This window comes from Corvus brachyrhynchos, unplaced genomic scaffold (genome assembly GCF_000691975.1).
Source record: "Corvus brachyrhynchos isolate BGI_N302 unplaced genomic scaffold, ASM69197v1 scaffold112, whole genome shotgun sequence".
Lineage (NCBI taxonomy): Eukaryota > Metazoa > Chordata > Aves > Passeriformes > Corvidae > Corvus > Corvus brachyrhynchos.
In genome coordinates, this window is record NW_008236765.1 from 272,389 (window position 1) to 294,184 (window position 21,796).

The 21,796-nt window shown below is 49.3% G+C and overlaps 2 long non-coding RNA genes across 4 annotated transcripts in view; both read left to right on the forward strand.

Moving 5' to 3' along the window:
* Positions 1-14,277, forward strand: part of LOC108444948 — a 171,501-nt gene extending 157,224 nt beyond the window's left edge. For all 3 annotated transcript variants that reach the window (XR_001859667.1, XR_001859665.1, XR_001859666.1), the window contains one exon: positions 14,207-14,277. This is a non-coding gene — a long non-coding RNA (uncharacterized LOC108444948). The remainder of the gene's footprint in view (positions 1-14,206) is intronic.
* Positions 14,278-15,772: 1,495 nt separating this feature from the next.
* LOC108444947 overlaps positions 15,773-21,796 on the forward strand; it is a 56,246-nt gene continuing 50,222 nt past the window's right edge. Inside the window, exon 1 of the long non-coding RNA XR_001859664.1 lies at positions 15,773-15,892. This is a non-coding gene — a long non-coding RNA (uncharacterized LOC108444947). The remainder of the gene's footprint in view (positions 15,893-21,796) is intronic.

Below are 21,796 nucleotides of genomic sequence, written 5' to 3' on the forward strand. Positions count from 1 at the left end.
GAAAGAAGGAAAGGTTTTATATGGTTTAGTGTACTGGTTTTTAAAAACAATTTTCTGTTTCTTCAGTTTTAAAATTAACTCATGGACAGAAGTTTCTGAAGTTTCAGTAATTTAGTGGCCATATGCCACAGAACTGTTTCCTGCTGTGAAATCTGTCATGGACAAAGAATTGAAAACAGAAGGAAAACCTACACTGATATCACCAGCTCTGTGGAGAAGAAAGAAGGAATCTTAGGCTCTGGACACTGGCAGTCCAAAGCAGTAATTAAGGGCCAATGTCTGCCTTTATCAGTAGAGGAGCACTTGAAGGAAATGTCTTTCCCCAGCAGAAGCAGAGAGTCCAGATACTGCTGTCAGCTGGTCATTCCCCACAAACAGAACCACTGTAGTTCAGGGTACACCCTGCAGTAAGGGCAGCAATACCCAAGGCGCGTGTACTTCCCTGGCCTGACCAGGTCTGGTGGTCTCGGCTGCTCCTCGAGATCCCCTGACACAGTCTTGGCAAATTAAAAGGAAGAGATTCCCCTGAGACTGCGCAGACTTTATCTCAGCACTCATTTACCTGGATTTACCTTCCTTTGTGTCCTTAACAACAGATTTGCTTTTCTTGTGGGTATATATAATTCTGACAAAAGTAGTTGGAGAAGGTTGTGGTTGATGGGTTTTCTTTTTTTTTCTTTCTGTAAAATCTCCTTTTTAGAAGAATCGACTGGGGTATAACTGGACAAAAATTAGAAAATTATAGGATCATTTTCCTCTGCATTTTCTTAGTTCTGTCACATTTTGAATGGCACAATCTATTTTTTATCATGGATTGAAGCAAACAGTTGTTTTTTCCTTAATTCTGCCTGTGAGCTGGCAAATGCCACCATACAGTGCTCTCTGCTCCTGCCTCCAGGGCTCCGGTCTGGCACTGCCAGGAGGGACCGGTTTGCCTGGCACCAGAGCCTGGGAAGGCTTTGCCCAGCTCATCAGCACCAGCCCCAGGCAGAACAAGGAGCTGGCAGCTCCTGGTCGTCCTCTTCACTGAGCTGCAAATGGGAGGGGTAAAACCGGGGGGGGGGAGCCGGTGTAGGCCCCCGCTGCTCCCGCAGAGGGGCAGCTGGGCAGGGAGTGTTTGTCTTCCCGTTCCCGTGGCACAGGCGCATGGGTTGGGCATTCAGCTGGTCCTTGTGAGAGAACAAGTAAATCAGGGGTTTTACAGGGAATATTGCATCCTCAGCCACTCGGTCTCGTGGAGTCTGTTGTTATCAGCTACTGCTGACTGGTAAAGCAGCAGACCTTAAAGATAATGATATTTGCTGGAACGTGTTTGTCTGGCAGCCAGCTTTTCTCTTACAGCGGCTTTTATTTTCCCTAAAGTACTACTTGTGCTTAACTCCTGCTGCTCCTGCTCTCCCAGAGCTGTTCCCATTTCCACAGCCCCTGTGTCAGTGTCAGCAGGACAAACCTGGCAAACCTGGCCAGGGCTGGAGGAGTCCTGCAAACAACCTTTCGAAAGCTGAGGCCAAGTGGACGTGCCAAGTGCTGTATCTCTTAGTCATAGGAGTTGCTGGTTCCTGTGTTTATTCACTACACAGGTATCAGCTTTTAGGGGAAGAAGTGTTTGGATACCGGATGAAGTTTACTGAAACCCTGCAAGCAGAAACTTGACTTTATTCTCCCCCTGTGCCTGCCTCTTATATACACACAGAGGTACATCTATTTTGGGGCTCTCAGCAGTCTCTGGGTCAGTTCCCACCATTGTGGGGCTCTCAGCAGTCTCTGGGTCAGTTCCTGCCATTTCGGGGCAGGCCATGGGTCGGCCACTGAAGGAAAGGAGATGTGGGAAGAGGGTGTGAAGGTGTCAGCTGTGGATCAGGGTGTGGAGTGTGATGTAGATCTCAAGCTCCAAACAGATACTACAAACTGAGCACCTCCAAAATATTGAGCAGAATCAGGTAGGTTTCTTCTTTTTTGCCACGTCAGGCTGGTTGCCTGTCCTCTTTTCCAGTGCACATGTATCACACTTTTTAAGCTGTCCTGTATATCTGTTGTCAGGAGAGCTGCTCTCTGTCAGGGCAGCAATGAGATAGATCTAGCTCTTCATCTGGAATTTTGGCTTTTGGTTCCTCTGAAAACCTGCTCTGTGTCTCTCCCAGCTCTCCTCAGGCATCCAAGCATTCTACTAAGTGCAGTGGAAAAGGGGTTCTTTGAGAAGAGTTCCCTGGGCTGTGATTCCCTGGAGGAGTGTTGTTGGCACTGTTTTCCACACTGGTACCAGCACACATGCAGTTGGCATCCCTCACACTGCTGGGGAACATTTAGAAGCAGGATTTGTCTTGGGGAGAGAAACTGAGCTGCTGCTGTGGATACAGATTAACCTTTGGGTTAGTGTAGTGTCTGGACCACACTGGGGGGAAAAAAACATTAATTTTCTTCAATGCTTAACTCCCTTTTTCTGGGCAAAATCTACCTTGGCAGATTCTGACTTCTGGCTTCACAAGTGTGTGTACATTTTGGGTGGTTGAGTTTCCATGGCAATTCAGTGCACCCATCAGGTTCTGAAACGGCTCCACGTGCAGTCTGGATTTGAGAACAATTGTTAGCTTGTCTTTTTTTTTTCATGCCATCTTTTGATAGAATTGGCCCGTTCTCTTTGTAAGTCGTGGCAGAGCAGTTTCCTAAGCAAGCAGACTCCAGAAGCCTCTGCTCTCCACACCGGTACATTTACAGGCGTTGTAAAAGTCACTGCGGGAGAAGCTGCAGGACTTGGGGATTGGTAATGGGGACGCTTCCAAGTGTTCATACATGTTTCTGAACAGCTCCAGAGGAATTGTTCAGTTCCAGTGGGTCAATAATCTGCATTTTTAGAAGAACCTTAATAAATATTTACATAATCTGCCTTTTAACAAGTCCTTAATTGTGTATGTACATGACAGATCATAACAGCACCAAAGGAACTGTTATTGTCTGCTGTGTCACTCCTAATAGACTTCCATGAGGGATATTTTCCTGCATCAAGTCGGTGTTTGTGCATCTGAAAGTGAAGGGACTGGAAGTGGGGCTCTCAGTACGGGCAAGAACACTGCACCAGAGCTGGGCAGGGAAGGGCTCCGCCTCCTCTCCCTGGGTGTGGGAAGCTGTTGTGCATGCAGAGGGGGTTGTCTCGAACCAGCCCCTGCTGCTGGGTTGGGTTTGGGATGGTCTGGGCTGTTCTGCTGGAGCCTGGGCAGAGCCAGGGCTGTGTCACTGTGGGTTAAAGCCCATCCTGCGAGGACCCCCCTCCGCAGGCCTCGTTCCCGTTTCTCCTGCCCATTACCTCCTAAGCATTGTAATAACTCGGGTAAACTGCCGGGACAACAACGCCGTCTGGAGATCCTGCATCTGCCTGCCTTAATCAGCTTCCTCCCTTGAACAGGAATTTAAATAATGAGTCAATTAACGTTCTCAAATGCCAATGAGATGCAGAAGAGGGGGGTGGAGGTGGGAGCAGTGTGAGCTGTTCCAGCACTGGATTTTATGAGGAGTCACACACCGAGCACCCAACTGATTATTTGTCCCACACAGATGTGCCCACCTGGCACTGCTCCTGCTCCCCGTGCCCAGCTCACCGGAAAAGGCCAGAGGGCTGTAAACCTTTCTGCACAGGGCAGCACAGTGTGAGACTTGTCACACACCTGCAGGCAGCCAGGTGGTCTTTCCATAGGGCATGGTAGCTTTGTTTTTTAAAGAGGGCCTTAAAAATGCAAAAGAAAGCCCAGCCTCTGTATCCTCAATTCTGCTTCCGCCCTTGCAGAGGATCATTTAATTCATCCCTGCAAATTGCACAGATTATTTAGGCAAGTGCCTAATCTTTTCTTTGTTGCTTTGACTTGACCTGTGCTCAGGCAACACTTCAGCTCTTCTTACCACACTTTGCTCATTCTAAGCAGTAGCAATAACTAACAGTAACTAAATCAGCACAATAACTTGTGGGATTTCCTTTTTTTCACAAATTAAATGCAGGCTGGTAGGGCTGAGAAGTGATCTGATATATAAAAATGGCTGGAAGGAAAAGAATGGTCCTTAAGTTTTAAGCATTAACATTTCAGTTCCTCCTCTACCTCTCTTCTCCACAAAAATAACTTTGGTTGCTTTTAGTCGGGCAGAGCATTTATGTAATTTGTAATCCTATCTCCAGCAGAACCAGACAGGTAGTGTGGAAAACACATTTCCTGTGCTCCTCTGACTTGCTGGTTTTGTGCACTTTATTGCTGTAGCAGTGCCTGATGGGCCAAGTAATGTCCTTAATGTCCCAAATGCCAGAGCTGTGCCACCTACAAACACTACTGGAGCGCTCCATGGCTGGGGGGATTTGCCATCCCAAAAGGAGAGAGGATGGCTGTTTCCCCTGCCTTTGGGGGGAACCTCCCATGGTGGATGAGTCTGTGGTCATCCTCCCTTGTGACAGGAGCAGGAGCTGCATGAGCATCTGGCACACAGGGGTGAGCCACATTTTGATCAGTAATTCCTGTTGACCCCCAAAAGGAGTCTGCTGGTGAGGTGCTGCTAAATCTGAAACGTCCTTCACCCCTGTAATCTGTGTATAGAGACTGCAACTAAAGGCTGTTCTAAGATGCGTAGAGGTAAAGGCCAGGGGATGGAGCTGTGCATCGTGGCTGCTCCAGCAGGTCCCAGAAAACCTCCCTTTCAATTATTCCTCTGTTGGTGACTTAGAGAAGCCCAGTGCAGAGTTATTACACCTGACAGCAGCAGCAGAGCATCCAGGTAAATAAAGATCACAGCCTGGCTGAGAAATGAAGTTGGACCTCAGTCAGATCTAATCATGGTTAGCTCACCTAGAAACTTACCTGTCAGTGTGTGCAGGACTCAGATACTTTCCCTCCTCCTGGTGAATTGTGAGCAAGGGTGTGAGGCTCTGGCCAGGGCTTGGATGGGGATTTGCTGCTGCGTGGAGTTGGGGTGGGGTCAGTCCCTTCAGAGGAGTCCCTCCCTGGGTCTGTGGGAGAAACACGAACACACCAGGGCCTCCAGCACTTGGTCCCAGGTTTATTGGTATCCAGTGGCTTGTGAAAGCAGAGACCTTCTCAGCCTCCTCCCTAGTAAGTAACAACCTGTATGTGGAACACATTATCCCTGTCTGTCAGGAGCCCTGCCTAATTGCAATGGGAAATGTAACGTTATCCTTTAACTTCCCATTTATGAAGCAATTTGCAGTGGAAATGGGGACTGTGTTATGGCCTTTCAAACAGGAGCTGCAGTGCTGGAAAATGCATGCAATTTAACAACTGACACATCCAATTGTGAGACAGAGGAGGAGCACTGGTTAAATATTCCCTCATTTGTTTGTCCTGTGTATGGAATATGCTGCTGGTTGTTACTGCAGCGTTTGAACTCGTGGGGCAGGTGAAGCCCAGGGTGCCACAGCAGCTCTGCCAGGGAACCTGGTTACAGCAGAGAGAGGCAAATTGCTCCGGCTTGGATATTTGTGTTTGGTCTGAAACATGTTCAAAGCACGCAGGGCTTGTTTCTAGGGTACAATAGAATTGAATGAAGTCCTGATGAAGGCCAGAGGAGCCAAGCGTGCCCACGCATTGGTCAGGCTGCCCCAAGGCAGTGAGCTGGGCTGTGTGCTCTGCAGTGGGAACATGGAGCTCCTCTAGGATTTCCAGTGCCTCTTCCTGAGCAGAAAACGCTAAACGGATTTCTGCAGGTAGGCAAAGCAGGGTGCTCTCTCCGGTTCTGGTCAGCAGAGACAGGGGCTGGCCAGCCTGGGAGTCCTGGGAGCATCTGCAGGATAGATGATCTGCTAAAATTTGTGCCTTTGCACTTTGTCCACGCACATTTTCCATCCTGCTCAGTATTTCCCATTAAAGGAATTGGCCATTAGAGGAGTTGGACATCACTGTGAAGCTGCCAGTGACCGAATATAGTCACGTGATGCTTTTCCCTCACCTCTCTGCTTCACCCTCGCGGGGGCTCAGCTTTCACTGCCTCCCCTGCTTATCTCAATCATTTGAGAATGGTTTGAGGCTTTCAGAAATGCACTTTCCATAGCCAGTGGCCAGAGGTGTTATTTCTACGAGGATGGATTTTCTGTCTCTTTTTCCCCTGTGTCTCCATGTGTCATTCCAAGGCAGAGTGAGTGATACACTGTGCTACAGCTCAGTGGATTAGTCACTGACCTTTCGCTGGGGGATTCTCTCCGATGTAGCCTCAGTTCACAGTGGAAGTGCAGCCACTTCCGTGCCCGCAGTGAGTGCAGGAGCCGGCAGACTCCTGATGAGTTTCCGTGTACCCTTTTGGGGATCCCTGCTCTTTATCTATGGCCTTGCGTCCGTATTTTAGTAAGTGATGGAGTTGCTGAGGCAGGGTGAGTGCAGGAGGCTGTTGCTGGGATTGCAGGGAGCAGTGCTGGGAGAAGAGGGGCTGGATTGGTTATGAGTTGCCGAGCCCTGCTGCTCTGCTCCGGTCATTGGCACTGCACCGTCAGTGCCAGCCCGGAGCACTGGGCTGCATGTGACAGGGTAATTCTCTGCAGCTCCAAGTCCTGCTAGCCAGGGGATCTGAGTCTCTTGAGGAGCAAGGGGTGCACTTCAACACTGTCAGATGCAATCAGAATAACCTGCCTTATCGTGCAGCTTTTCTTTCCTTCATTCAGAGGCTAAAGACAAACCCTTGGAAGGAGCAAACATGAAAGCCACGTTCCTGAGTGCAGGCTTTGGGGGTGTTGCTGTGCTTGTGTGGCTTTTCCATTGTTTTGTCACTGCAAAGGAAGGTGTGAAGAATCCACCTGTTTACCCGAAGGCAACTGAAAAAGTTGGGACAGGTTCCATGTGGGATTTGAAGAGGAGAAAGGAGGGCTGTAGTGAAGAACTTGTTGCCAGAAGGTGGACATCCATCACTAAACTAAACTCATGTGCTTCGGGGTGTCTCTGTTGCTGCGCAGGACAGGCCAGTGCAGGGCTTCACTCCCACAGTCATAGGGCAGGGGGCATGGAATTTGTGTGAACCTGATGGGAAGTGCAGACATGGAGGGTGGGATGGGGCTGGCTTGGGCGGCTGCCTTTTGGAATGTCACTGTGGTCCTGGAAACCAGAAGCAAACCCAGCAGCATCTGCAGGAGTCTTGAGGAGCAGCTCTCTTGTTTCCTGTTGAAATATAGCATAAACTGGATGCAAACTTCCTGGCCTTCTCTTCAGGATGGTTTGGGAATGATGTGTTCCTGTGGCTGTCCAATCCAATGCATTGTTAATTAGCCATATGTATCCATAGTGACATGTGCAAAAGCTTTTTGCGAATTGAAAATACACCTCTCACTGACTGCCTAAGTCACAGGCGTTTTGCAAATATCTCCCAAAATAATTTCTGAGCATCTCTTCCAAAAGGAAGTTGAGCATGGGATTTTCTCCCTTTGAGGAGGAACTGCTGGCAGTGTGATTTATGGGCTGTGCCTCCTGGAGTCCGGGGATCAGGAACACACTTGAGAGGTGGAAGGACTGGGAGCAGAGGGCAAGCCTGACCATCAGCTGCATTAATGGAGGGCAGTCTGTCATGTCACTAATGATGGCAGTGGTACTTCATTATGCTGCTGTAGCACCTGTGGCTGGTGCTGAGGGAGGACATGCTCTTTGGTGTGTCAGTGTAACCTCTGTCCCACAGTGCTCTCAGGGTACCTCACTTACCTGACAGCACAAGACTTTCCCCTGAATATTGGTCCTTTTTTCACTGATTTGGGTTGGGGTTTTTGTTACCATTGTGGCTTAGACAACTGCAGGCATTAAAGGGCAATTAAAATTAAAGGCAGGTTCAGCTAGCTGAAGGGGCCTTTGGAAAACTGGAGCAAGCAAGAGGAAGCGCTGGGAGTCCCTGTCAGCTGGCAGCAGCACAGACTGCTGAGCCAGGAGTGAATTCCTGCGCTGGCAGAAGAGGTTGCGTGGCATTAGGAACCTGAGTCCTGTGTCCGCCTGTGCCCATGGGCTCACAAGTCCCAGGGGCTGCTGTGCCTTTGGAAAACCTGAAGAGAAGATCCTGGTGCTGGGGGGAAATAGGGCAGCTGGCTTAGCTGCAAAATAGTTACGATGGCAAGTGTATCTCAGGTAAGCTGCTGGCGACCTGCAGGCACTGGAACTGTCCTTTCTGCGTGGCTTGGGGTACCACATGCCATTCAGTAAGGTCACAGTTGGTGTGCTGGTGACCCACATGCAAGGTGGAGGGTATGGAATGAGGAGGTGACAGTGATGGGGGTCCTGGCTCTCCATGTCCTTGTGTTATCTGCCTCTTGGTGAGCTGTTCTATCCACAGTAGTACTAAAGGTACAGATATGCCCACATCTCTTGCTCTCTCTGCACCCCTTGCTGTTTGCCCTATTCAGGAGTTAGTTTTTAAACAGGATAGAACCAGGTACTCCTTTACCTGTTCAAGGAGGACTTCTGGTTAATGGTGCTTTATGGTAAATAATAGTAGATTAATAGCGTTTACCTCAGCAGGCTCAACTTCCTTTTACTACCTGACGTTATTTTGGGAGGAGAGCTTAGGTCAGTAACAGGTGAAGAGCGGCTGCCTTAAAGGGAATGGTTTAGAAATCCATCATAGGCCAAAATGGTGGATACGTGAGAAGCTCGCCAAGAGCCAGAGCAGCCTGATGCATCCCTGGCTGGTGAGCTCCAGCTCTGTGTTGTCCCATGTTCCTCTCATGGCTGGTGAGCTCTAGCTCTGTGTCCAACCCTGTCCCCTGGCTGGTGTCAGGAGTTGCTGTTGGGCTGACTGAGAGCACCATCACTGCTGTGCTCAGCTTTGGGCTCTAGGGATGTGCTGATGGCCTGGCTGGATTCAGTTTTAGTGTTCAGCTGAAATCCAAGGGGACAGCCTGGCTCATGCCTTGCTTGCTGTGTTTCCTTTTCTCTGCGGATATCTGTGCGGGCAGGTTTCATGTTATTTGTCTGCTCCGTGCCCCTGAGCTGAGACCTGGGCTCTCCATACCCCCCCTGCCCCCGCTGCTTCCCAAATCAGCCCAGATTTACAGAGGAACTCTCCCAAGCTGAGCTGGGGCTTTTAAGGCTTTACTGTCTCCTTTGGCTGCTTGTCTCCTGTGTGATATGTGGAGGGGCATATAAAGACTGGAGATTAAAAAAGGAAAAAAGTTATCATTTCAGTGTGGGAATAAATCCAGAGGCAAGTGCTGCTGTTGTGTGGGAGGAGGGCAGGGCCAGGTGGGCCACAGGAGCCACAGCACTGAGGGGAGCAGGTCTGCCCTCCCAGCCCTGGGAACGCAGCATTAATGGACCATAAGTGCTCCTGCAATGGCACTGGATCCGTGGCAGCTGTTTGTTCAATGTTTCATGCTTTTAGCCACATCTGCTCCAAATGAGTGTTAATATTGCAGTGGCATCCACTAAGGATGGGCTCTGTCAGCTCTGCTGAGCGTCAGGCTGACCCCGGTGACAAGGAAAGAGCAGTTCAGCCCACAGTGCTCCCTCTCCCTCCACCCTCCGTATCCATCTCGCCTGGCTCTGCTCCATCAGAACGTCTTTCCTCCCCACCAAGGGGGGAAAAGAAAAGGGAAAACTAAGGCAGTGGTTCTCAAGGAGAAAGATTGCATTTATTCCTAGCACCCTGTCCAGCAATGTCAGATAACAGTTTATTCATCCCCTGGCCCCTGTATGACATTGAAGCATATCAACAGTGACAAAAGTATATTGAATAATTATCTTGAAATTAATACATTATCCCAAACTTAAATAAATGTCATCTGATCAATATATCTTGGAATGGAAAGGGAAGAGAATGTGAAGGGCATCGCTTCATTATTCATTAATTTTAGAGTAATGTAGGCAGATGAAATGGTTATTTCAGAGCACTGCTATTATACTCACTGGCATTTTAAATAACTCCCAAGATTTAACAGTATATATTCCCTTGTCGAAGCAGCTTACACTCGTTAACACTGTGGGTTCCAGATTCCTCTGCCTGACAGTGCCGGAAAAGACCAGAAATACTGTTCCAACCCAATGCTTTTTGTTTGGTTGGTTTTGTTTTTTTTCTTTTACTCTTCCTGTTTCTTCCATGGTTTAAGAGACCCAGTTCTACCCTCACCAGTACAGCTCACACTGGGATCAGTCCAGCTGAAACATCTGGGCACGAATGTTGAATTCCTGGGAATGAGAGGTGACCCCATTTCATCCATATGTATGGCTCTGGCTCAAAACCAAGCTGCTGGCTGCAGATTCCTCTCTGAGGAGAAAATGGAAGCAGTCTTGTGCCTCCTGGAATCAGGATCAGTTGTTTGGACTCTGGCTGGCTTTCCCCAGGAGCAGGAGAGGTGACGTCCTCCCATGTGGCCTCACATGGGTCAGATGGGGCTGGTGCTCACTCATGGATATGGCCAGAGACCTGGCTCTGCCCTTTTCCCCTTTCAGGGGCCACTGCAAAGCTGCAGGGACCATCAGGAGCCAGTCCAGGGTGCATATCTGTAGGATTATAACAAAACCAAGAATCCACATTGGCAGCTGCTGTAAAACTGCTGGGCAGAGTTGAGTTGATTAACTGAGGGGTGCCTCAGCTGAGAATCCAGCCTGGTGGAGCATAGTGCCTGTGCTGGCATGTGCAGAGCATAGCCAGGACATGCTTTTGGTTGGAAGTTGTGGGTAATCGGGCACGGCAGGGTTTGGATGATAGGGCCTTAGTGATGTGAGAGGAGAGGCCGCAGGCAGCCCCGAGTCTGTGCTTGACTCAGGCATCTGTGTGTCACAGCTCTGCCAGCCCCAGTCCCCAGTGGGATTCTCCTGGCCACCAAGGCCAGAACGTCACAAAGACCATCTTAGATCAGTGTGACAAAAGCCCCAGCCATGCTGGTGCCTCCTTCCTGCCTTGGTGCTGCTTTCACACTTGCCATGAGCATTCTCCCCTGCTGTGCCCCTTCCTCCCACGTGACGCATGCTGCAGTGCCAGGTGCACACAGGTTGTGTGAAGCTGGAGCAGCTTTGAATCTTGCCCCTACTCTGCCTGGTACCAACAAATGTCCTCTCCTGCGGTGCCCAGGTATGAGCACGGCACTTAATGGCACCTAAGGAGGTCTGCAGTGGCAAATGAACCAGGCAGCCCCGCTCAGAAATTCTGGGAATGGGTTATCTGTGCCCAGTTCAGACATACTGGAAATGCATTATCCAGTGTTTCAGGCTCACAGCTTGGAGTGGGGCTGGGAGAAGAATACTCTGTCAGTAATTTACGTCACAAATTTAACCTTTTAATCTATTTAGAATAAATCTTTACAAGTGTCCCAGGTGTCACACACCCAGCTACCATTTTGAAATTACTCAGTGAACTTTTCTGTTTTTCTCCTTCCCTTATCTATGGCTGATTTGTGCAAATTTCCAGGCAAATTCACAACTCAGTATGCTGGAAATTCTAGCTGTTGCTTGGTTTAGGGGAGTCACCTCTGTGGTTGGTGGTTTATTTGCCCCATGCAGGTCTGCGGAGGGGAATCACCTTGTTCATCCTCCGGCAGAATTAACCCCCTTTTTTTTTCCCCCCTATGGCTTCAGTTGATCTTTGATCTGGCCAGCATAAGTATTTTCTCTACCAGGAAATACTAACTATATTTTTCTCTAGGAAAATATTAAAACAGGGTGTAAAGTTGAGAGGTGCCATAGTGTGTGTGCGTGTGCTTGTGCAGGTGTGTGTGTACCTGCAGAGCATTCCAGGGACCTGCATGTGCTGTACTTAGAAGAACTGAGGCATGTTCCTGTGTGTGGAAGGAGGGAAAATTATTCATTTCTGTGGGGAACAGAGTGAGGGGAGTCAGGAAACAATTGCGATGACACAGCAAAGTGGGCCTGAGGTGCTGATAAATTGGGGCCTTTTGGAAACATTGATTGAGACATACATGGAGCGCCTGTGTCACCGAGGCATGCCAGGCCCAAGAGTAAGTGGGGCCAATTTGAGTGTGTTTCAGAACAGAATATCCAGGGACAAATAGAGTGAAGAGCAGAGCAGACGAGGCCCAAGAGCAGGATGTGCCCTCTATGTGACTCACAGCTCCGCCGATGCCGTGGTGTGTGTGGAGTGGCAGGCGAGCACCCAGAGCCCTGCTTCCCAAAGCCATTGCTTTGTCTGGCCCTGCCTGGGAGCTGCAGTCACTGCTGGAACATCTGTGTTTATTTTGCATGACAAACTTGTTCCTGGGCTCTGACAAAACGCATGCTGGTCTGGGACTGGGGTTTGGGCTCCTCGGCAGGGCTGTGCCATAGTGCGCGGCTGGCCCTGTGCTGCTCTATAATACATATTACATGACTTCATCCATAGTTAATGACAAGTGTACTATATTTTTAATCTTTATAGCTTTATTGTGTGCAAGTGGTTTTAATAATTGGTGCTGCAGGATGGTTACTTCCCAGAATTACCCTGCAAAATTGCTGTGTTTTCAGCCTTCAGTCACACAGGTTGTAAATTATAAACTCGGGTAGTAATAAACTTGGCTCTCTCTCACTGCTCTGAGGAGATGCCAACCTGTAACAACAGCAAAAAGATACATGCTGGCAAAAATTCCATCCTGAAGCTATCCTCATCCTGTGTGCATGGCCTATGGGGGTAAGGCGGCCCTCTGGTAACCCCTCCTTATTCTTTGTGTGACCATGAGCAGGAAAATAGAGAGACAGGGATGGTGGTAAGGAGCAAAGGGGCTTGGGGGCTCCCTGAACCCCCCCACCTCCTCCAAGACATTCCTCGGTGTCCTACCCACGTGGAGCACGAGCACTTCTGCCAGAATTGTGATAAACAAGGCATGTGGTATCCAAATGCCTCTGTTGGTGTCCTGAGCCTGCACATCCCTGAACTGGGGCTCTGGAACCGGGCTGCACACAGCTGGTGCTGGGACTGGAGCCTCATGTCGTGTGGAGTCTCTGCTCATCCCATCCAAGGGCTGGGCTTAGGGTGCTGCCCACCAGCACAGCACTGTAAAGCCTGGGGCAAGCAGAACATTTTTATTTAAGAAAAAGAAAGGAAAGAACGCAAAACTGAGTGAAGGTGTTCTGGAGGCTTCCTGCTTCAGCTGGCTTGTTCTGTTTGGCATTTCTCAGTTCTCTGTTGCTGGGCACATCCCCAGCAGAATGATGACAGTGCCTCCCCTTCCCCTGTGCGCTGGGGTGATGAAGGCTGCGTCCCTCCCTCCTGCACCACCGTGGCTCCTGGTTTTCACCCCGGAGAGCCGGGGGCCCAGGTGCTGGGGCAGCCCCGCCAAGCCCCATGCACAGACAGTCCCCAGCATCCCAAGGAACACTGTGAGCACAGCAAACACACAGCGTCTCTCCGGAGGGGCAGCGCTGGGATGGCCTCAGGTAACAGCAGCTCCTTTGATCGGGCTTGTTGCCTTCAGCCTCCAGCTGCCGGCGACGTTCCGCTGCCTCTGAAACCCTGTTCACCCGTGGGCAATATCCACCTGCTGCAGTCCTCGGAGCCAGGCAGAGGATGTGAAACGTGCTGTTTGGAGTGCCTGCAGGAGTTACTGGAATAGCTGATGATCAGCCTGCAGGAAGCTGGGAGTCTGGGGGAGAGTGTCAAGGGCCAGGCAGCACTTCCAGCAACCACACAGCCTGCAGAGCCGAGCAGTCCTCAGCTGAGGACAGGCTCGAGTCCTACCAGCCAGCTCTGCTTTAAAACAACACAAAGACCTCCCTTGAATTACTGGATTTCTTTTATTTTGGCTTGGGATGAAACTCTGTGTCATTGTCAGTGACGTTTTTAAGCCTTACATGGACACAATTAAGTAGTAATAGCTGTAGCAAGACCTAAAGAGACAATTCATAACAAATAAATTACATTACGATTTAAGCTTCTTTCCTTCACCCAGAAACACTGAAGACACATGTTCTTAATAAAACCATGTATCTTTAAGTCCCCAGGTAACAATGGATGCAAACATTTTTCATGAGTTCTCCTGAGCTTTGAGATGGCAACATTTGCTTTTTACCCCTCACTCTGTGTGCGGCTGGTCAACCTCTAATTGCTGGAAAGTGCCTGGCTTTGGGGGTGGCTGTGCATTTCTGGGGTACCCATCCTCTGTGGGTACAAGTGAATTGGGGAATGTTTATTGTTTGACCAAGGTGCTTCAGCACATGTTTAACTTGTGTCTTTGGGGCTCAGGCGTGTGCTGAATGAAAGATTTTTGATCGTGAAATGTTTAAGCACTTTCATGTGGCTTGGCTAACCCTGCACCATCCTTTTGCAGGCATTGCAGTGCCTTGTGGCCCAGCTGTCTCCTCTGGACCTCCGGTGACCCGGCACAGCCACCTTGTGACCTGTCTGTGGCGCGGTGAGGTGACAGCCATGAGGCACAGCAGGAGGTGATGGCTAAGGTAGGAGATATTCCAGTCTTATTTATACATTAAACACATGGAAAAACAGATTAACACCTAAGCACACAAACACACGTTAACACTGACTTGAAGCACACAGACAGATGCAAACACTGTGATTCCAAATGTGTTCCGGGACATCCACCTTACTTCTCATGGCTGGAACAGAACAGTGATCCTGTTTGAGCAGCGTTGGACTGAAGAAATTAAGGTAAGAGGGAGGGGGTTTAAAAAAAAATAAAGCAGCTTGTTTCTGTGCACGTGCCTTTGTTACCGCCTTTTGGATGCTGTGATTTCCATTTTACTTTGTGTCTGTTGCCAGTTATGCAGAGCACTGGTTCACTGTGAACACTTGTCACAATGTGTGTAATTTCTTACTGATGGTGTCCAGTTTGTTTCAGTTAAGATATTTGTGGGCGAAGGTTTTGTTCAGATGTGTGTTCAAGACCACCTGATTTGATAGAGACTTCGCGCAGGGTTCAATCTGCCCACACTGCACTTGGCCAAGAGCTGCTCCGCTGAAGGCTTTGAGGGAGTTCTCCTCACTTATTAGTCAGCCTGTCTGAAACAAATAAGATTATCACTACTTTTTGTTGAAATTTAAAACCCTGATATGGCTGTGCTTGATGGAGGGAGAGCAAGTTCAACAGTCCTTGTTTCCAGTGTTCAAGCATTCACTTTCACACAAGGTGGTGTGTGTTTGAAAATCAGTGTGTAATGTTGTGTGTGCCTCACTCCCCCGAGACCAGCTGCAGTGCCTGTTTCAACCAGTGCACAGTGTTCCTGGAACTGGGACCTCTTTGTGACATGGGGGGCTTGGACCCCACACCCTGTAGGCTTCTGACAGTCCTTCTGACAGTCCTTGTGGGTGTGGGGTCTGGGAGAGGAGACCTTGGGAAATGCCTCTTGGGAAAGGCCTGCTGCTGTTACAGAGGTGCTGAATCACACAGGAATTGTGCAGGTAAGGCTTGAGGTACCCCAGTGCTGGGCAGGTGTGGGGCAGGGGCACAGCCTGAGCACGGGCTGTTGGGCAGCTGAGTGTGCTGAGCTCAGGGCAGGGCCCCAGAAACACTGAAGACACATGTTCTTAATAAAACCATGTATCTTTAAGTCCCCAGGTAACAATGGATGCAAACATTTTTCATGAGTTCTCCTGAGCTTTGAGATGGCAACATTTGCTTTTTACCCCTCACTCTGTGTGCGGCTGGTCAACCTCTAATTGCTGGAAAGTGCCTGGCTTTGGGGGTGGCTGTGCATTTCTGGGGTACCCATCCTCTGTGGGTACAAGTGAATTGGGGAATGTTTATTGTTTGACCAAGGTGCTTCAGCACATGTTTAACTTGTGTCTTTGGGGCTCAGGCGTGTGCTGAATGAAAGATTTTTGATCGTGAAATGTTTAAGCACTTTCATGTGGCTTGGCTAACCCTGCACCATCCTTTTGCAGGCATTGCAGTGCCTTGTGGCCCAGCTGTCTCCTCTGGACCTCCGGTGACCCGGCACAGCCACCTTGTGACCTGTCAGGTGACAGCCATGAGGCACAGCAGGAGGTGATGGCTAAGGTAGGAGATATTCCAGTCTTATTTATACATTAAACACATGGAAAAACAGATTAACACCTAAGCACACAAACACACGTTAACACTGACTTGAAGCACACAAACAGATGCAAACACTGTGATTCCAAATGTGTTCCGGGACATCCACCTTTCTTCTCATGGCTGGAACAGAACAGTGATCCTGTTTGAGCAGCGTTGGACTGAAGAAATTAAGGTAAGAGGGAGGGGGTTTAAAAAAAAATAAAGCAGCTTGTTTCTGTGCACGTGCCTTTGTTACCGCCTTTTGGATGCTGTGATTTCCATTTTACTTTGTGTCTGTTGCCAGTTATGCAGAGCACTGGTTCACTGTGAACACTTGTCACAATGTGTGTAATTTCTTACTGATGGTGTCCAGTTTGTTTCAGTTAAGATATTTGTGGGCGAAGGTTTTGTTCAGATGTGTGTTCAAGACCACCTGATTTGATAGAGACTTCGCGCAGGGTTCAATCTGCCCACACTGCACTTGGCCAAGAGCTGCTCCGCTGAAGGCTTTGAGGGAGTTCTCCTCACTTATTAGTCAGCCTGTCTGAAACAAATAAGATTATCACTACTTTTTGTTGAAATTTAAAACCCTGATATGGCTGTGCTTGATGGAGGGAGAGCAAGTTCAACAGTCCTTGTTTCCAGTGTTCAAGCATTCACTTTCACACAAGGTGGTGTGTGTTTGAAAATCAGTGTGTAATGTTGTGTGTGCCTCACTCCCCCGAGACCAGCTGCAGTGCCTGTTTCAACCAGTGCACAGTGTTCCTGGAACTGGGACCTCTTTGTGACATGGGGGGCTTGGACCCCACACCCTGTAGGCTTCTGACAGTCCTTCTGACAGTCCTTGTGGGTGTGGGGTCTGGGAGAGGAGACCTTGGGAAATGCCTCTTGGGAAAGGCCTGCTGCTGTTACAGAGGTGCTGAATCACACAGGAATTGTGCAGGTAAGGCTTGAGGTACCCCACTGCTGGGCAGGTGTGAGGCAGGGGCACAGCCTGAGCACGGGCTGTTGGGCAGCTGAGTGTGCTGAGCTCAGGGCAGGGCTGGGCTGCCTAAAACAGGTGGTGTGTCTCATTTACCTTTTGCAAAAGTATAAAGAGACAGAACTGTACAAGGTCCCTCCTAAAGGGAGGTGTATCAGCTTACCCCAAAATCAGCTGTGAGGTGAATCTCATCTCAAATACTGGGACACCACAAAGCACTGTCCTTAGAAAGCACACTCTTCCTCTGACAGAATGCAAATTAGTTAATAGTTTCCAGCAACCAAAAATGTACTAAAGCATGATTTGAGCAGGAAGGAAGCCACCAGCAGTGCTGCCACCTCTTTGACAGCTCTTCTAATCACCATAGCTTTATCAAGAAGTGTTAAGTTGTATTTTTTTATTGATATTTAAGAATAAATTCTTACAACATCATCTCTATAAAAGGTTCATCACAGACCAAATACCACTCTAACCTTTTAAGCTTCTACAGTAAAAACTGTCGTCTTTATTTATCTAAGTTTGGGAGAGATACAAATGTAATCATAACCCCCAAGGCAAAATTTTATGGCAGTTTTCAGAACTCCTCTCTATAAAAACTACTCAAAGCTACCAACATAAAAGCTCCCAATAAAATTTGCTTTAGATCCTAGTCATAAAACATGTATTTTTTTCCCTGATCCTGGAGCTACAGGTGTCCAATTGGCAGCACTGGTCGCTGCCAGATCCCCTGGCAATGCTGGGCTCTGTGTACCTGCTGGGTCAGGTGGGCAAGGAGGGGCTGCTGCACCCCGAGCTGTGCCTTGGCTCATCCCAGCACAGCCCGTGGGTGCCTGTGGGAACCTGATGCTGTGGCTGGTGGCAAGCATGGGCACAGGAGGTGTGGTTAGACCATGTCTGAAGAAATTCTGGAAGTGAGGGTGATCTTTGGGTACGTAAAGATCTGTACAATAATAACAGGCTGAAGAAGAACATCGCAGGCAGTAATGTAGAACACAGGACTCTGTTACTTGGCTGTTTAAGCGTTGGGGATCTGCACTTGCTTGCAAGACCGGTGGCCTTCCAGGTCTTACTTTGGTGACATAGGAATCCATGCACCAGAAGTTGCTTTTAGAGTAAAGATTCCTTACTGCTCTTTCCATGTACAGTGTTAGCAGCAAGTAGAAAACCCTTTATTTACATTTAGCTGAGAAACCTAATCCGGACCTGTGTGCAATGAGGCTGGGCTGGGCTGGGCTGAGCTGGAGGGAGCCAGGCTGGGCTGGGGGGACCCAGGCCGGCCTTGTTCTTGAAATGCAGTGCAGGAATAAATCTCTGCAGGCTTTAGTGGATTCCTGGCAACTGACGGCTCATGCTTTATCAGCCTACATTAATTTGCTTTTACTGTGCAGGGTGGATTTAACCCCGATACCTCACTCTGGATGGTTTCTGTTCAGAGACCCGAACTTGTTCTTCTGAATTCAATTAGGAGAAAAGCAAACATAGCACAAAGGTGCAGCTGGTAAAGGAGAGCACAGGCAATTCCCAGATGCGAAATAAAAAGCACAGCCGCCTTCTTTGGGGTACATGCCTCAAAGCATCCCAGAAATGTCATGATAAGTAAGAACAACTTAATGTAAAACTGTGCTTGGATGCAAGTATTTTTCTGAGGCAAAAATACTAGTATGTTGATTTCTAAAGCTGCTTTCTTCAGGGACTGCAGGAGGCTGGAGGTGGCCCAGAAAGCCTCCACGTGGTGGCCCACATCTTTTGTTTGCAGGCCTTGGCCTTGCTTGTCATTCCAAGCACCTGCCACGTGCTCCGACTATTCTGTAGCTGGGAAATATTAAGTGGTTGCTGGTCTCAGCTGATGGTCCTTGTGAGGAGGGTGGGGAGCCCACAGCCCCATCTTTTGGGAAGTTTCCTGCACATGGTGCTTCCCAAGGGCTTTTTCCTCCTGACTCCATGTGCTCTTCTGCAGAGATATCCTTGGGAGCTCTCGGACTGCCAGGAAGAGGCAGTCAGGGAAATCAGGTAGCTCCAATAGCTCCATAATGTGTGTAATAAAAGCCATGATTCATGACAGGGATTTTCTGTTTATCTTAAAGTAGACTTTAATTACAAATCTGCCTTCCCAGTTGTGTGTGATGTCAGGAATTGGCTCTGGGAGCATTCCCAAGCCAGCTGTTAGAGCTGTGTTCCTATCTCCCTGTCTGTGCTCCATTGGAGAGGCTGCTGGGTACTTCCTGTCTGCTGGGTCTGTGATTATTGGTTATTAACTCTGCTTTGTGGGCACTGTCTGACACAGGAACTTCTCCCCAGTGCCTGTCCTGAGTTATCACTTAGCTTAGGGCTGTTGGGTCATTCCTGTGTCCCAGCTAAAAAAAGCTCTATTAAGGGTGTGTTGATGAGAAAGGTTCAGAGAAAGGATGTTTTTTCTTGTCTGAAGGACTGACAAAATGATACTTTCTCTGGCTGCATGGGCAAAACTACACAGCAGCCACCAGGTCTTCTTTGCCTCCTGTCTTCCTGACAGTCCTGGGGGAGCCCGAAGCACAGCGTATCCCCTGAGTCCTAAATGGCCTTCAACAGCCATGTCCCGATGAAGCCAAGTTTAAAATCTGTACTAAATTAATGAGACTGTTCTTTGTAGTGGCAACCATCCATACACTCCTTCTTATGGCACCTTTTAATTATTGTTACTAATGATAGAGGTTTTGGGTCACTGCTTTCAGAAAGGAGCAAACCAGGAAACTTGTTTCTCCTAGAAACAGGCATTCCAAGCTCTGGAGGCACAGGCTCCGAGGGCACAGCAGATATAGGGGTCTTTGGCCAGTGCAGTTTGGGGACCCAGGGCTGTGTTGACTCTGCGTTTTGTTGATAAACAGAGCCATTCATTCCCTGTGCCTTTGTACCTATTCCCTCTCACAAGCTCCAAAGGCGTTTTACTTTCCCTCAGTTTTGGCATGGGATCAGCGGGTGGCTCTCCGCCTCTGATCTAAGTAAAATAGTCACGATTTGAGGTGGTGCTGTTCGCATTATTCATTGCTCCTGGCAAAACAAATGTTGATCTTAAAACATGGCCATTAATATTTTGATGAAGTAATGAAACCACCTGCATTTTGGGCAGAGCCAAGGTGCTGGGTGAGGGGCCTGGCAGCTCACAGACCCAGGCGAGGAGGCCCAGTGATGGCAGGTGAGAGTCCACGGTGGCATTCCCAGCCTGGAAGGTGGAGGTGCAGGTGGATTGTCACCATCCTCTATGTCCTGTTCAGCTGCTGCTCCAAGGGAGAGTGGCAAAGTCCCAGCCCCCAGTGCTCCTGGGCAGAAACAGGCCTTTAATGGTTTTGGTTTCTCTTGTGAAAATGAATGTATTTGTAGCAGAGTACGAGGTGGCTGACTCTTGTGGGCATTTATCCTCACAAGATTAGGGAAAGGGAGGAAGAAGCTGTTGGCAGTCTGTGCTTGCACTGAGCGGAGGTTTCTGTGTGAGACTTCTGAAGCTATTGATGGCCTGAGCTCCCCGTATCTCTGCCTTACACGGGGCTGTCAGGCACCTTTTGTGAAGGCTTGACAGCATCATCAATACTGGCATTAGAGCTCCTTGTGCAGCTTATGGGGATGGGATGGGTGTGATGGATATGGAGCCATGTGAGAAATTGGGCAAGGTCACTGCCATTTTTTTCCTGGCTTTCACAGAGGCCCGTGTTTGCTTTCCTCACACAGGGACATGAATTGATTGGTGCTGCTGCGAGTCAGTTGGCGGGATGAGTCAGGAACTCCCAGGGGCTCTGCCGGATGGACGGATCGGGGCGGATCCAAACGGAGCTCTGGGACTGCTGGGATGCAGGGAACCCCTCCAAGGCCATGTCTTTGGGATAGACAGTCTGTGCCCATGTGCTCTGTGAGGTAGAATGGTCTGACAAATTGTAGTGCCCACACAGGGCACTGCAGAAATTGGACTGTTCAGTCTGTTCTCTGATCTCCAGTTTCATTTTCCTTTGCTGCTGCTGCCTCTGGCTCTGGGAAGAGAAAATGATCCTTCCCCAAATGTCTCCCAGTTGGCACCTGGAACCCATGCAGTTCATCCAGATCCTCATACTGCTCTCAGAGGGCTGCACCCGTCCACTCGTGGGGCAGCAAGAGTGGGGAGAGCAACCATACTGCAACTCTCAGAGTCTCTGTGGAGCCCTCACTGCTCCAGCTGGGAAATAATCTGCACCAGACTTGTTTCCTGGCACCAGCCAGCTTCCTTGGTGCCAGCTCCAATGTGTAGGCTGGCACATTGCAGGAACAGGGAATGGGGGTGGGGGGGGAAGGCGTGGCGAAAGGAGTGGAAACTGTTCTGGCTCCATCACCTCTGCTCTGACGTGCCCTGGCCCCTGACAGCCCTGGCTCCATGGGGTGTAAAAACATCCAGGACAAGACATCCCTCTTTCCTCTTGGTTTACACCATTTCCTCGTATTCTCTTTGCTGATGGTCCTTATGGACACAGAATCCACCACATCCCTGGTTAAATGCAAATTATTCCCATTCTGCCAAGGACGGTTCATAGCGGAAGTGGGAAGTCGCTTCCACTGAGCTGTCCATGAAATTCCCCCCAAAGCAGCTCCAGTTGGGAAGAGCCAGTTTTATGCAGGTTAGATTTGGCTGTGTTCCTCACACGCCAGTGGAGGTGCAGCAGCGTGTGCAGCTGCCGGAGCCAAGGCTGCCACAGGGACCTGACATGGGCGTGAATCCCCATGCTTGTTTTACAGTAAAGGTCAGCTTGGTGCTGCTCCACGTGTGAAACAGGATTTGCCTTGAGCTGTGTTTTTAGCACCTCTCGAACATTAAGGTGCTGGGGCCATCCTGCAGTAGGACGGTGAGCCTGTGGGAAATGGCCTTTTGCAAAATATTGCCACAAGGTTTTTTAATGCTCCCACTC